The following is a 15,558-nucleotide window of genomic DNA, read 5'->3' as shown; positions in this document are numbered from 1 at the left end:
CGAATTCGAGGACATAGCGGTGAGGCGAGGGAGGTGGGGAGAGGGCGAGTCATGCCACAGCGTGAAAAGAATCCTTGCGTCGCCGCCGCCTCAGGGATCCTTGTCTTTTCGAAGGCGATGAAAAGACAGCAGTCCTTGTACGCATACGTCAAGATATCGCAGTCCCGTCGACGTGTCTGCGGTGTCTAGGTCATGCTTGGGCCTGCGATTGGTCGCCTTTGTGCGTTTCGCGTTCCATAGCTTGCTTTCGAGGACGCATTTTTAGTCGATGCGGAGCACCATTTTGCGATGCGGGTTGAAATGCGTCCTTCATTTTAGTACGAGTTAGACGCAGTAAAGACCTTGTAAACGAGTAGGACAATGCGCGTTGCCCACCAGAAGGTGCTGAATCCGCGGACGAGTTTTTAGTCTATATTTTTTAATGCTTGCAACAACTTGTTCGATAACTTGAGCCCCACATCTGACGAGAGTGATAGACAAGTTTTCTTCCTTTTGTTATGTTTTCTTCAAAAAATAAAATGAAGGGAAACTTATTGTTAGCAGTTTGTGACGAGTCTTAACGAGGTATAGACGTTTTTTTTCCCTCTTTATCAAGGTCATTTGCCAGTCATATATGCATCGCAAATGAAAACTGAAGCACCTTGCAGCTCAGTACGAAAATGCCATATTTCCTGGAGTCGTAATATATGGAACTAAACTAAGTTGCGTACGTTTGGGTAGCGACAGGCACAGAGAGTACTCCTTCAGAGCAGGCATTTGCTGAGTGCATGTCACGTTGGTAAAAGTCTTCAAGGAACGGTCTATCTTAATCGTCTTTGATTCCGACAGCACGTAACCTACCTCGTGATGGCCTCTCCAAATATTCCCCGCATTCTTGCTTCGGCGCGAAGCTCTAATAAATTAACTTGCAACAAACATATTCAACGACTCCCGGTCGTCGTCAAGCTCATCTCTTTCTTATCTCTGAATGCTGCTACCTCATACCTTCACATAGTCCCCTGGCGCATCTTTGCGATAATGACGCAATGTAGACTGCTTGATAATGCAGCAGTGGCTTTGTTATTGTCTAGCTGCGAGCCCTTCGAAATTCGTCTCGAAGAAAAAGGAATATAAGCATATGCCTTGACCTTCGCGAAAGCCAAAGATGAGGAAAGGCCTTGTTCCTTCAATTGAAACGTTTCCGGCGAAGGCGATCCATGTCTCGTAACGTGAAAGGAATCGAATATGCAGTGTCAACGATAAATACTACAGTAAACTCCTACACTTTTCACCGGCTATAGGCGGGAGGAGATAGATGACAACGGTAACCCTGTTAAAAACCCTCCGTCAGGTCCACATGGATTGCATTATATAATTATCTGTCCCACGTATCGTTTACGGCGCGTGTTCTTATGGATAATCCTTTGTATGGAAAGAGTCATCATATAGCTATGGGTTCTGGGGTTCTTTGGACCTCACTGGCTCCACACAGCACACGGGTACAACATTCTGAATGGCGCACCTCCCCTGTCCAATTATACCTTATGGCTCAGAACAGCTGGCCTGGATGACATTGTTGTGGGCCCGCAAATACGCCCAGTTTCAAGCCGTCGATAGTGGCTTATTCTGCGATAACTAGGCTGCTTATACACTGGAAACTATTCTAAACATATCTATGAATTCAACAAACTGCATCGTAGGTGCCCCGTTCTATTCATGCTATTGGCTTAAACTTTTCATGTTATGTCCTGACCACGGAATGATGCGTAAATTGAGGATACTCATGACTGCTCGCAGATGTTTATGTTAGGCTTGAAAGTTTGCTTTTGATGCCTGTTGTTTAAATTCGAAGAAGGTTCACCTCACCGCCACGAGTGAGAAATTTTTCCTTGGAATAGACACACTGAACAGAAGTTTTTCAACTATAAAAAAAAAAGTTCAAGGAATGCGTGGTGCAAAAAAAGACCGCCCCATCTAAAGGCGTCCGGTAAATCTTCCCCTGCACGGCGTTGGCGCAAGTTGAATGTGCTGTTTCTTTTGGCATGATTATGTTGTGCTTGTGCGTTCACTCAGCTATATATCACGAAATGAAGCTAAATGAAAATCACCTTTTAAGCAAACACATTAGAAAAAAAGGGTACATGAGGAGCAAAACTCTCAATCAAAGTCAAATAGGAAAGAAAGAAAAGTTTTCGCATGCAGGACGAATTTTTCTCGGTCGCATGCTTCTTGAATTGTGAACCTGTTATCATCGCTATTATGGAGGAACCGACATCAGCAGAAATTGTCAAGAAGAGGTGTGTGGGTATTTGTTATCGCTTCAGTTTAAGCTGGAACCCAGAACCGTCGACTGCTTTCCGCACCACTGGTTGTGGGCTGTTTTACGGCTGATCAAGCAAAAGGATGACGACAAAGGGGCCTTATAGCATTCTCGGGCAATTGTGCTTTGTTTTAGGCTCCTATGCCAAAATGTCCAGTTCCTTTCTTGAACTTGTGGGCCCAATCAGTCACTCTTAATCTACTTAAGAGATAAACAGGATGTTAACTATGTACCACAAGTATTGTCGAATGTAGCAATTGTTTTTCGATGCTTTTCATGCTAAAACCCATTTGCTGCCCTTTGATGGTAAAGCAAAAATTTTAAGTGGCTGACGAATCTTTTGACAGCGACACAATGCATGTACGATCGCATTCATGAAGGTAGCTGCATACATTCGAACCGGACGATCTCATCTTTTCCAAAGCTAAAAAAAATTTTATGGCCTTTAGAGATATTTCCAACATCTTATATAAAGCCTTTCGACTTTCAGCAAAAAGGTTTGTGAGTGATGCTTCCACCTGTGGTAACTGAACTAGAGGTTGAGGAACTACCTTTCCAAAAGGTCTTCTATCTGTGTCTGACAACATGTGCCAATCACAGAAACTTTCTCGACGACGTTTATAGCACCAGCGTTACATCGATCCGAAATCCGAACTACTACTACTGTGCCCAAGGTGCTTAAGTAAGCGTAAGCGACGAAGTCACTACTTGCCTGCGACCAATCTCATAGTTTCGTTTTCGCAATGTGACATCTGCCGTTATTGTGGTGGCGATACTATCAAGGTGCAAGCGGGAACAGCTTCAGAGTTATAATTTTAAGCAATCGGTCGCCTTCTGCACCGCAGAGATAAAATCAGTTTCCTACCAGGAACAAAGATGGCCAATGTCTTTTGAAAGCCTGTCGTATGCGATCGGCCAACTACATCGGAGAATCTGTTACCGATGTCGCTCAAAAACTGGCATAGACATATCGCAGGCTTTTAGTAGCCTTCAATGGAGACGTCATAGAGAGTCTATCGAATGTTAGACGAAATTTTCTTCACAGTTGCAATCGTCGCTTCTAGCGTAGGTACCACACAATAGCTCCAATCAGAAGTGCTGTGTACATCGGATCATCGAAGGTTCTTTATCTATGTCGTACCGTAAAAAAATTGCTCTAATTGTTTATATGGTTAAGTCTTTTAAGTCTGAAATAACGCGCAGCACCCGACTGAGCAGCGGGAATAATAAGGTTCTTGACAAGGAAGGCCTGAGGCCCTGCGTACAGGGAAAGCCGTGCTGTCCGGGTCGTTGACCCCGCCCTTCTTTTTCTTTCGCGTGCTGACTTGGCGGACAACTCTCAGCATTAGAACAATGTGGATTAACGTTAATACCACATTGTCTGATATTCTCTTTTAAAAAATCGGCAATGGAAGTTGTAGAAATAAGCGAGGAATAAAATGGTTTGCATGCCCATGTGGCTAACGCGACCAGACGCGAGGTGCAAGGTGGAGACAAAGTAGGCTTCACCAAGGCGAGCTGTCCAAACAAGAGATTTAGTTTTTTCTGGTCTCGTCTAGCAGTAGAAATAAGTTTTGCCGGTTATTATAAGCGGCACTCTACTTTCCCGGGGCACTGATTATCCCCGCCAGTGACTCTCTTGCCACAATCCTACACACAGTGCCGTCTCGTTTTCTTGCCACGATAAAAGACAAGTTAACACTAGCGTGCTCTCAAAGAAGTTCGACGCATAACCCGCTCTAAAGTCCGCCGTGGACATCGAGATTAATGCACCGAATTTAACTTCAAGCAAGGTCAGGGTATGCCGGCCTATAACTAGCGCAAGCGGGCACTGACCCCGCTGCTGCATTTACCACCCGTAGCCTCCAGGACAGCACGAATCCTTTGTCGAGGACGGACGTAGATAGTCCATATCTGCTCTCGATGCACCGGATTTCACGTCATAATGCTCGACAGTCTCTTTTTTTTCTGCACGCTTTTCCTGCGGCTTAAATGTCATTACAGGTGCTTTCTTTGGCATGCGTCCCTTGACCTCAACACTTGAGTCGTCCGTGCTGTTATACTGTTCTTTGGGCGCTAGAAACGATAGTTAGTTTCTTTGCTAGCTTAAAAGTGCTATGGTATGTCATGAAGCTAATCAAAACGCTAACTTCGATCTCCTTCGTTCCCCTAACCGCTCCTATGACTGGAACTTGAGTCGCGGTCAACGCTCGCTACTCAGCGAAGGGCTGGCTTTAACCCTAAACTTCCAGGTCGTGTAAACATGCCAAAAGGCCAAGAAATATTCAAGCTTTGTGGTGTGTGGCTCAAAAACAGATCCAGCGAAGTACAATCACTGTCTGCTATGAAGTGTGCTGACTCAAGGGGAAACAATGGCATGCCAGCGCACAGTAAAAAATTCTGCTTCTTAAAGTGTTCACCGGATTGTAAGCCGTCAGGAACATAGCCAGTCATTCTCCTGATTCTTCCGTGCCAGTGCCTATATTCCCACCACCGCCGTAAAGTCTGCTTTATAGCAAACTTTGATGATTGGTCCATAGGGTCATATTCAGCAATTCTGGCTCTCTAAGCCATCAAGGACACTTTGTCTGCACCCGTCCCAACATCTCCGTCGTCACTGTAAATACCATATCATTGCTACCTACAGATACGTGGTACATACGCAGTGTAAATACTCTACTGCTGGGTCACTGTGATGCAGTGAGCAGTCAAGACGGAAGCTAAGGAATCTACCCCTAGAAGCACGGACGCGCAGACGTCATCGGCGTACTCAAAAGTCTACGAACGTACCTGAAATCCCCCGCTGGAAGCCGGAAGGGCGCACGACCACGGTAGCCGGGTTGCGGGTGGGCGTACTGCTGGCCGGCCGGCCGGCCCGGCGGCCGACCGAGGTCGTCGGCTTCTGGAAGCCAGCAGAGACTCCCCGCCCCCCCTGGCGATCTTGCCGCGCCGCCGCATCTTTTCCCATGCATCGCGAGGGACCTGTCCTGGCACGACCGCGTGGAGAGGGAGCGAAGCGCTGTGCTGGGCCCAACGGCGTCCAGCGGCCGAGTGGACCGGGCGGCTTGCACTGGGCATCGCGGGCGCGCGCGCGCCCGAGCGTTGACCCTTTCCTAGGCCGCTGGCGTCGGCCGCGGCGGCGTCGGCGAGCGTGCCAGGCCAGTCGGCGGCGGCTGACCTCGCGTTGCTGCTGTTTCTGCCGCCGTTGCTGCCGCCAGCCACGTGGCCCTCCTCGCCTGCCTTTCGGGTCTGACCGGTTCTCTCTTCTCTTCTAAGCAGCGCGCGGCTGGCGCGGCGCGAAAGGCTGGGTGCTCGCGAGCACACACAGAGCGCCGAAGATGAGCCAAGTCATGGACGGGACGCCGTCCCCAAGGAAGCGTCCATCTCTGACCACCCCCGGTCGAGGGTTACCCACCCCTGTGAGAAGCACGGCAGATCGACTCCAGGAGGCGCATATCTACACCAGCATTAAATGACCTGACGAAGGAGAACGTAGCATGGGACCTAGTCAGCGGGTGCCTTGCGGAACCTGCTGTTCCCTGACCCTTTTGTTTCTGGAAGAAGCGTGCTCTATCCTTCATTGTCAGAGGTTACTTGTCGCTACGGGAAAGACGTTAAAATCAGTCCATGAAATGCGTCTTCCGCGCGTTGATAGACTGGACGAAGAGAAGACAATGGACAGGTAAACGCTGGCGCTGAAATCAGGTCTCCATCGCGCTCACGCTTCCAGCATCGCACCTCCGCGCTTGACACCTTTAGCGCTTGTGAAATGAATCGCACGGTGCGAATGTCTGAGCGTTTATGCTACCACTACCTTCGCGCTTTAATTGCGAGGTTACTTTTTCATGACGTGCCTGGGACGTTAACGCGAGAATAGAGTGGCACGTGAGACGGGGCCCACAAATCATCGCCAGTCGGTTCTCACGAGTGTATTCCTTTGTCCCTGCCCCTTTCACTGAGTGAAGCACTGCGGGAGCTCTCTGTGGGACGAGCCAAGGTAATCCAGGAGAATGTTCCGTTTAAGCAAGTATGAAAGTGCGGGGACCTTGCTACGGGAACTAGAAAATAGTTTATCTTGGCGCTCCCACCTCATGGTTTCACATTACGCCGGTGTGTGGACAGAGCCGGCTTTAATGTGAGGCCTAAAACAAAAACGAGTGTTTACTACCATGCTTATAATATGGCATGGTACGCTACGGTACGGCATGGTACGGTACAATATGGTACGGTACAATATGGTACGGTATGGTATGGTACATGCCCTTTAACGTGCCAGAGCTCCATACATGCTACAAGAAACGCCACAAAGCAGAGCTCAGAATTAATTTCCACCACCAGGAGTTCTCGAATTTACATGTGCCAGCAGCGCGAACGCAGTCAGTTCAGTTCAGGGTTTCAGTTTCTTCAAATAAAGTGGGAAGTTCAGCGCTCTGTCCTATCTACATCTTTTTTACTGATTGTGATCGCGCTGCTGATGTATATGTATCGCAAACAACTAGCTCGGCAGATCGTTTTTTTCTTTAACGTGCCCTGACTTCGCGCATCCCACGGGATATTTTGCATTTCGTGCCAATCGAAATGTGCCCGCCGTGGCCGGCATTCGATCCCGCGCCCTCAGGGTCAACAGCCGAACACCATTGCCACTCGGCCACCGCAGAGGGCGTGAGTGTTTGACATCCGCGGCGTAGGCTTCAAGGTGCGAGCTTGTGGGCACTGAGCGGGCCAGTACCTCTCCCCCCAAGTTTTAGTTAGAGGCCGGAAGAGGGGGGGGGGGGGGGGGGGGGAGGGCATAAGAATACATGGAGGAGGTGCTGTGCACTCCCCCCCCCCCCCCCCTGCAGCCCTGTCACCGTGTTTCCGACGTACGTCCCTAGGGCCGCTTCTCTCTCGCAGACCAGTGTCCATTCCAAGGTCGGTGTAGCCATCTCCACCTACATTACATGGTCACGCAGGTCACATCCTCGAAAGCGTTTGCTCGGCTGTCATGTTAAGTATTATCTTTAGTCAGAACATGAGCGAGATTGTTTCCGATTATGACAGTATTACACTGATGCTGGTAGCAGTGGCATTGCGCCACGAGGCCTTTGCGGGTGCCGTCTCCCCTCCCGTGACCTACGTTAAAGGCATGCGGAGTGTGTTTCGGAAATCTTGCAGATCCATTGGAGCCACCCAGGTTTGCTGTCCTGTGCACATCGTCCCGCTACCGCCTGCTGCGATGGAGCTGCCTGTATCCTGTTTGGCGCATCCATCCGGGGCAGCCGTGGCGAGACTAGTCAGCAGTCACCTCCGGCTGCTGCTGCCCTGGCGACGACTGCAGAACCCTGGCCTGCAGTTTTCAACTGGCCTCCTCTTCGCGGGCCTGTAGACACGTAGTCCACAGGTCATGCGAATCGTCCCAGCGGAGATCTTCACGTCGCCTTCGGAATACCGCGGAAGTCTGCGTGGACGCTGTCGGCGTGACCTGCCTCAAGTGCTTGAGGACCAGGAGACTCCTCCATAGCATGTACTTTTAGGCGTGTGGGTCTTTAAGGTTGGAGGGTTGCGGGGACATGCCCCCGCCGTTCCCAAGTGGTTGGCTTCCCCGCGATGAAGCCTCCCTACCTAGTTACGTTAACTAACAAGGGAGGGCGCTGGCGCCGCAGCGCCACGAGCGCCACGGACGGCGTGATTGCTGCGCGCATGCACGGGGGAGACGGCCCTCTTGGGTTCGGGAACTTTTAGACGCGCGCTGACGTTCAGGCGCAAAGCTAAGCCTCGTAGGGAGGAACGTTCTCCCGCTTCTCGTCCCGACCGGCCCTGGACTATCCCTTGCCCTAGCATGGGTGAATATTCAGTCATAAGCTTGCTAGTGAGTTGAACGTCCTCGTTTCCTTAGCATATTTTGTTCCTATCTGGGTTATTGTTGTTGTAGCAATGAATGCCTTGTTTGTGTCAGCCAGAGTGTCGTTCCTTTGTGCCCTCAGAGCAAGGCCCGCTGTTGTCGGCGTGCGCTCAGTAGCGTACGCGATCACGGGGTGGGGTTCAGCGGTTTGAATTGTGCCAGCCGCGGTTAAGCGTGGAAAACGTATTTATCTCTCCCTGTTAAAATCCCCACAATCGGAACCAGCTGATCTAGTTGGCATTTAAATGAAAGAGGCGGTGTATTAAGAGCTTTGTTTGTGCAGTCAAGTGATCCTGTCATGCTAGACTGGGCTGCCTGGAGTTGGCATGCGAGCGGCCGAAAACTCGGCGCTGTAGGGAATTTACCATGTGTGCTCTTGCAATACGGGGTCAGCAAAAAGTGTGAGAGAGATTTTAATGTGATCGCTTTTAGGCTGTCTTCGCGCAGAATCACCCCCCCCCCCCCCTTTTCTCTACCTAACGAAATTACCTAATGGTAGAGAGCTCATGACGTCATGAACATCACCAAAGCTTTAAAAATCCGAGAACTGCGATGTTCGAGTACCTTCCATTGGATTATGGATATGGGATGGTACTGGGATGGGATCGATATGGGATGCTACTGGTCTCCTTCTCTGTCTTTGTCCTAGTTTTATGAGCTAGTCTTTTAATTAACAATGAAACACTAACTAGCCCAGCTTTCCGCCTTGACTAACCAGACCTACTCTTCCACTATAATCCACCCAATAATCCATCTAATTTTCCCTCTAATCCACCTTAATCCGTTTCTGGGGTGTGCCTACTTCCAAAATATGGGGGTTCGTTCGAATATTTTGAGGTGGGCCAGCTTCCAAGTGCTATTGCATTTTCTTCTTTACGAATGTGCTTTTGAAGGCCCCAAGTTTTTTTCTTTCTAGCCAGCGCTTTTCGGTATTCAACACTAAATTGGTTTTTCAGGAAAGGAAAGAGCGCAGTACTTGTCTCGTATATCTCGGTGGACACCTGAACCGTGCCGTAAGGGGAGGAGTAAAGGAGAGAGTGAAAGAAGAAAGAGGTGTCGTAGGGGAGAGCTCCGGAATAATTTCGACCACTCGGTAGACGAGCGCCTTAACCACTGAGCCACCGCGGTCGGTATTTTCGAAGCGTTTCGACAACGAGTTGTGGTGGACGTTTTTCCCTTCACTTGGCACTCCTTGGCATGCGGACGTCAGGAACAGTGAAACTAGAGTCATCCGCATAGATTAATGACCGTGTTGTGGAGGGAGAAGAGTAGCAGCCACCCGCTGTTTTACGGGATGCTCCGGAGGAGACGTGTATCGCTGACCACAAATGAGCATGCGGAGGGGTCTTCACCTCCTTTCTTCACAGCCTGTTGGAGTACATTTGTGCAAACGAGCGGGCTTGGTTCTTGGCCAGTGGTGATTGCAGTAGTAGTTACGAATAGCGCTAGGTGGAGATGTACAGCCTTTGTAAAAAGTAACCAGGCTGCATGGTTTGCTTCTAGCTCGTACAGTGGAGCCCTTACAGCTTCCCTGAAGCTGAAATGGTCGTTCAAGGTAAGGACTGGGGGTCTTCCTACTTTCCAACAACTTTTGGTCTTTAGGAAAGTCACAAGGGCTCCACTATACAAGCTAGAAGCAAAACATGCAGCCTGGTTACTTTTGACAAAGACGGTACGTACCCAAAAGTCCAGGTGACGGTCGGCTACATGACTCGTTCTGGAAACTAGGACCAATGCTTGCCCTCAGTGACTACTTCCACTTTTCGGAAAGTTCGAACAGTTCAAAGGAGCAAAGTTCTCAGACTGCTGTCATAGAGGGTATCAAGACCGCCGCCGTCGCACTATTACTAGGCTTTCGGGACATAGCCCAGATAGCGCCTCTAAGCCTAGTGGCCTATAACGCTTCAATGGAAACCACTCTGTCATTCTGTTTCTTTTTTATGTCAGGGGTGATCCCAATGCATTATTTTTAATGTTCAGAGCCATGCTCCGCGTCGTGGCAGAGAACGGAACTAGAAACGCCTGTTCCGAATTTCTGATGGCGTGGTGCCTCCTTCTTTAAGGGGCTGCGAAACACTGTTTGGTGGGATACCGGCTGCACTTCAGGTGGATTCTTTATGTCACACAGATGCTGACTTAAAAAGAATTACAGGAATCGATGCACAGGAACGGGAGTTATTCAGTGAAGAAATTTGAAAATACAAGCAAACAAAACGCTGCCCTCAACTCGATTTTGGCGGGGCTTCCCACTCCTATTTCACTCTCCCAATGACGGCACCTGGCGCAACCAATCAAAACAGCCTGCCAGAGCACGTCGCGGAAGTTTGCACTCCACGGTTGCCTGCTCTCTGTAACTCGTTCTTGCTGAGACTGGCAGCGTCATTTCCATGCCAGAGCCCCTGGTGGTGTATTTTTATTTTACTTGCTTTGCAGGGCTTTTATCTAAGACAAACAAGTTGTTTTTGTTGATCTAATATAAAACACCGACAGGTGACAAAATGTGTCTCTATTTATTCACACAATTTGCAGTATATTTACTGTTTGTCCAATCATCAGGCTCGCGCCAGGTGATGTCATATCCGCTGCTAAAACACGCCACTGTGTGGGGATACCATCAGAGCCATGAATTTGTTTTTGGGAGGACATTAAAATATAAAAAAAAAAAACGGAATATACGCGGTATTACCGGCGCTAATAGCACCACTGTAACTCACTGTATGCGATCAACAGGCAAAACAATCAACTAAGATTGTGTTTCTGGGCCCCTTTAAAGGGCACATATTCCTCAAACTTTTGAAATTAAGCTCGAATCTTTTTTGTCTCGAGCTTTATAGAGCGCGAGGAGCGGTGATGGTGCTCCCTTATCACTTTTCAGTGCGTAATGAGGGGTAAGAAGGTGCGTTCTACTTTACGCTTGCTGCAGATCTGCTAGGGCGCAGATGTTCGTGCACTCAGCTTACTCCCTTTTTTTACATATCTGCGGCAAACGTGTAGTCGCACGCACGACCTTATCCTTCATCAGGGTGGATGTTTGGGCGAGTTGGTTACTCATGATGAAAAACTGTAGCGCTCGAGACAAGGACACAACGAACACATGCGCTAACTTTCAACTGAATCTTTCTTGATGGCTTGTAGAACATGTGAAAAGTGACTTGCGGTGTGATGGGCTCGTGGGAAGATATTTTGATGCTTGCGCAGTATTTAAAAACTGTTTGTGCATTGAATAAAGATTCAGTTGAAAGTTAGCGCATGTGTTGTCGTCTTCGTTGTGTCCTTGTCTCGAGCGCTAAAGTTTTTCATCTTATCCTTCAATCCGGCTAAGTAGTCCCTTTTGTATTCCTTTCGGTTTGAAGTGTACCATGTGCGCTTACCACGTGTAGGTATGAGCGATCTAAACGGGAGCATATATAGGTCGCACTCAAAAAATAAATTTCTTTTCACTTCCTCATCAAACTTCGAACGTAATTGAGGAGATCGTCCACATAGAGCAAAACTCTTTGTAAAAGTACATTTGAGTGCACTATATATTTTCCGGTCATAGTGCTTCATCCTCTAGTAGATGCAGGTTTTTCTTTCCGCACTTCGCTTCACCCTTTCGCAGTTATGAACATCTTCTGAGTTGACATTGTTCACTTATTTCTTTTAATCATCAATGTAAAATCAGTTGTTCATTCCACTTTGTCAACTTATGTGCCAGAAAAATAGTTTTAGAACATCCAGAAGATGCGAAAGTGGAACAGCAGGTCAGGGTGAGCGACCGCTTTCCCCTAAGAATAACATTCTTTGTGCGAAGTCTTTTAAAGAATGGTGATGCAGGTGGCATGTGTGTTTAAATGGTCGAAAGCTGTGCGTGGGATGAGGGACTCTGTGGAGAAGTGCTGGGATTAATTTCAGCAACCGGGGAATTTGCAGCGCGTGCGGAAGTCACCCAGTACACGGCCGGGATGCCATCCTGCAACCTTGATATCAGCATCTAAACCACAAAGCCAATCTGGGCGGTTTCGACAAATAAAGGCATTGTGTTACGGACCTATCTGAGCGTGCCTTTCCTGTCTCGCCTTTGGTTGCTTGAGCGAGAAACAGATTTGATTTTATAAACACCCTCAGCTGACACCTTTCCAAGGAGGGCTGACCACAACTCTGACCTTGGAAAGCAATGTTTGTTGAAAGGAAATTGATCTACGAAAGCATCTTGCTTTTGGGATTAAAATATGAGTGATGTTCTATAAGTTGGGATGTCGAGATCCTGAAACGCCCGAGCATTGGGACCGCTCACCTACCTTGATGGCCTGCTGTGAACAAATGCGCTACAAGTAATTCCAGCTGATGGACACGAGGTGCGCTACGTTCGTCCGCGTGGTTTTTGTGTCCCGGTGTCAGAGAATAGGCATTGTTTTCGAAACAAAACAGCTTTCGGTCAGACGGAGAACTCATTGTTCTAAAGCGCGCCACTGGCGAGCTTTGGACGACAGCGATTGCATTGCCACGTGGGCGCACCTAGCAAAAAGTTACCCCACAGGGCTTTTATGACAGGCTTGTTTTCTCATGCGGCGTGATGAAAGCGGTAATGAGGTGTTCACATTATTGTGGTCGACCTAACAGGGCATGGAACAGGGAAGGCGGGACGCAAGCTTTCGCAGTTATGGCGTCTCTGAAAATAGACACACACACACACCAAATTATATCAACGAAACTCGGGCAAGACGTTTTTGACGTCCAGTAGTGACGCCATAGATATATAATAATTAATACCCTGAAAGCAGTGTTAAAGCCGTGGTGTGAATGTACGACATGAGGATTAGATAAAAATTGCATGACTAATGATATGGAAAAAGAGACAATTTTGCTGTGCTATCTTCATGCTGCTTAGAAAAATTTCAAAAATTTTCCTATATTGGATAAGCCATCACTGAAAGCAATAGTAGCTGTAATTGCAGTCTCTTGCTATATATATCGTCAGGGTGGTCACCAAGCGGGTCACACTGACACAAATGCTTCCACAATATGCCCATAGCAAAGTCACAGTTTTAAAAAGATCCTGCGGAAAGTTACATTGATTTCCGATCGGTACTGAGACATCGGCGTCGGTGGTTCAGTGGTAGAATACTCGCCTGCCACGCGGGTGGCCCGGGTTCGATTCCCGGCCGACGCATAAATTTTTTTATTTGCAGCCGTTGGGTTCTCAGACAATGATAAACTCAATGTCTTTTATACAGATGCACATTGCTTGAAGCATTTCAGATATTTCAAGTAGTCCTTTTATATTTCAGATGCATATCTGCTCATTTAAAGGACCTCAGTAGGATCGAACTAAGAATGTAGTGTAAAAAACATAATTTTGCCCCAATATTTTTCAATGTTTCTGTATTTTAGAGTTCCGTCAAGCTCTGGCGCTTACTTGGAGACGCGTGACCCCCCTGCCGTCACGATTACTTTTTTGAAATATTTATTGTTATAGCTACATACTTATCCGATCCTTCTGGATTTTTTTAAATAATGAGGAATACATGAGTTATCTGAAATATTTCAAGCAATGTCATTTTGTGGAATGTCACTGCTCTAATGAGTCTGGCCCTATTAGCGCCGGAGCAAAAGTAAGTTTCAAATTCTGCGTGAACACCTTTCGGCTATAAAAAAAAATTATGCTGCGTCGGCCGGGAATCGAACCCGGGCCACCCGCGTGGCAGGCGAGTATTCTACCACTGAACCACCGACGCCGATGAGTTAAAGCAAATAGCGTGGCCCTCTTTGTGATCACGCTAACAATGCAGATACCAAGAGAGCGGAAATTGAGCAAGTCACGCTTTTCAATGGGGGAAAACTTTTCAAATTTTTTAAGGAGCATGCGTGATTGCATCGCAAAATTTTCTCATTACCCATATGATTACTGGTTCAATTTTGTCGAGTTGTATACCCGTATCGCGACTCAACACTGCCTTCAGGATATCAATTATATACTTTTTATACTCATTCTAGCTGAACAAGACGTTACGTTAGCAATAAATCAGCAATAATTCCATGCATTTTAAAGTGACAGTGCTTGCAAAACAGGCAAAGGAAATCTATAATCCGTGCTCCGATGTATGGTGTGCCAATCACCAACGAATCGTTTTTTTATCGTTTTCGTGTATGCCTTCATTCACGTTGTTATTCAAAGAAACTGTTATTCTTCAGTATCCGTGGATTAAGGAATTCCGCCTTCCATATGTTCCCGCTCGAGCATTACTTCCGCGCGATCATTTCATTTTGCTCAGAGTACGGACAAGAGATGGCGAACGTGCACATGCTTTCTATACGCGAAGTATGTTGAACGACGTACCAAATGATCTTTTGGTTGGTTTGGTTTATTGGGGTTTAACGTCCCAAAGCGACTGAGGCTACGAGAGACGCCGTTTCTTTTTAAGCAGCAGGAAAGATGTAAAGTCTGTTATCTTAGATTTGTATGCTTGATTTTTAAAAAAAAAATTCTTTCTTTCTCTCATTTCTCTCTTTTTTTTCCTTCCTATTCCTGAGTATTTATTCTACTTGTTTTGAGATGCGAACTGGAAGTGCCGTATGCTCTGACTTGACCCGTGCGTCCGGGTATTGCCCCACAAGCCCTCTGCTGGTTTGGGCATGGCCCGTGTATGTAACATGACCTTGAACAGCGTGGCGTTCTGTGGACTCCCTTGTAGCGTGGCGGAATGGTCACGTGACCAAATATGGCGGCGCCCATGCTCCCGCGCTGTTAAGCGTCGATAAGTGCGCGCTTGCCTAGGCGTGAATGCTTTGCTCGCAGACTTCTAAGGAGAAGTGGCAGCGACAGGAAGAAGCGAGAAAGCGACAACGTGCACAAGAGACGCCAGAAAAGCGTGAAGAACGTCTTGTGAAGCGTCGTGCTAAGGATGCAGCTCGGCGACAACGTTCTACCTCGCAGAGTGGTTCCACATCATAGGTCACCGATGAATCCCAACACCTGACTTCAGGAACGCCGCAATGCTACCAGGCGAAGGCAACGCTCCAAAGAATCGCCAGAAGAACGTGCGCACCATTGCTAACGCAATTTACCCGGTTTAACCAGAGATAAACCACTGCCAATTTTTTTATTATACAGGTTTGTTACGTCTGTGCCTTTTATACGGAGGCACATTGCTCGAAGCATTTCTGATATTTCAAGTGTTCCATATATATTTCAGATGCATTTCTGCTCATTTATAGGACATCAGAACGATCGGAACTAAGAATGTAATGTAAAAAATAAATATTTTTGCCTCAATATTTTTCAATAGAAGAGTTGAAATCTGGGTTAGTTGGTACATACTTAAGAAAAACCAGCCAAAAAGACGGGGACAAAGGAGAGACGAGGCACACACAACGAAATATTTTTCAATGTTTCTAT

General features: G+C 47.6%; 2 non-coding genes across 2 annotated transcripts; one reads left to right on the top strand and one right to left on the bottom strand.

The window, feature by feature from the left end:
• The first annotated feature begins 13,261 nt into the window (after nucleotides 1-13,261).
• Nucleotides 13,262-13,332, top strand: TRNAG-GCC (transfer RNA glycine (anticodon GCC)). The gene has a single exon. It is a non-coding gene; the product is annotated as a tRNA-Gly (tRNA).
• A 494-nt stretch (nucleotides 13,333-13,826) lies between these two features.
• On the bottom strand, nucleotides 13,827-13,897 carry TRNAG-GCC (transfer RNA glycine (anticodon GCC)). Its single transcript has one exon. It is a non-coding gene; the product is annotated as a tRNA-Gly (tRNA).
• Between the last annotated feature and the right edge of the window lie 1,661 nt (nucleotides 13,898-15,558).

The sequence above is a fragment of the Amblyomma mixtum genome, chromosome 4, assembly GCF_055824585.1.
Source record: "Amblyomma mixtum isolate Tamu chromosome 4, ASM5582458v1, whole genome shotgun sequence".
NCBI lineage: Eukaryota > Metazoa > Arthropoda > Arachnida > Ixodida > Ixodidae > Amblyomma > Amblyomma mixtum.
The sequence above is the reverse complement of the archived record's forward strand: the minus strand, read 5'-3'. Positions and strand labels throughout refer to the sequence as shown.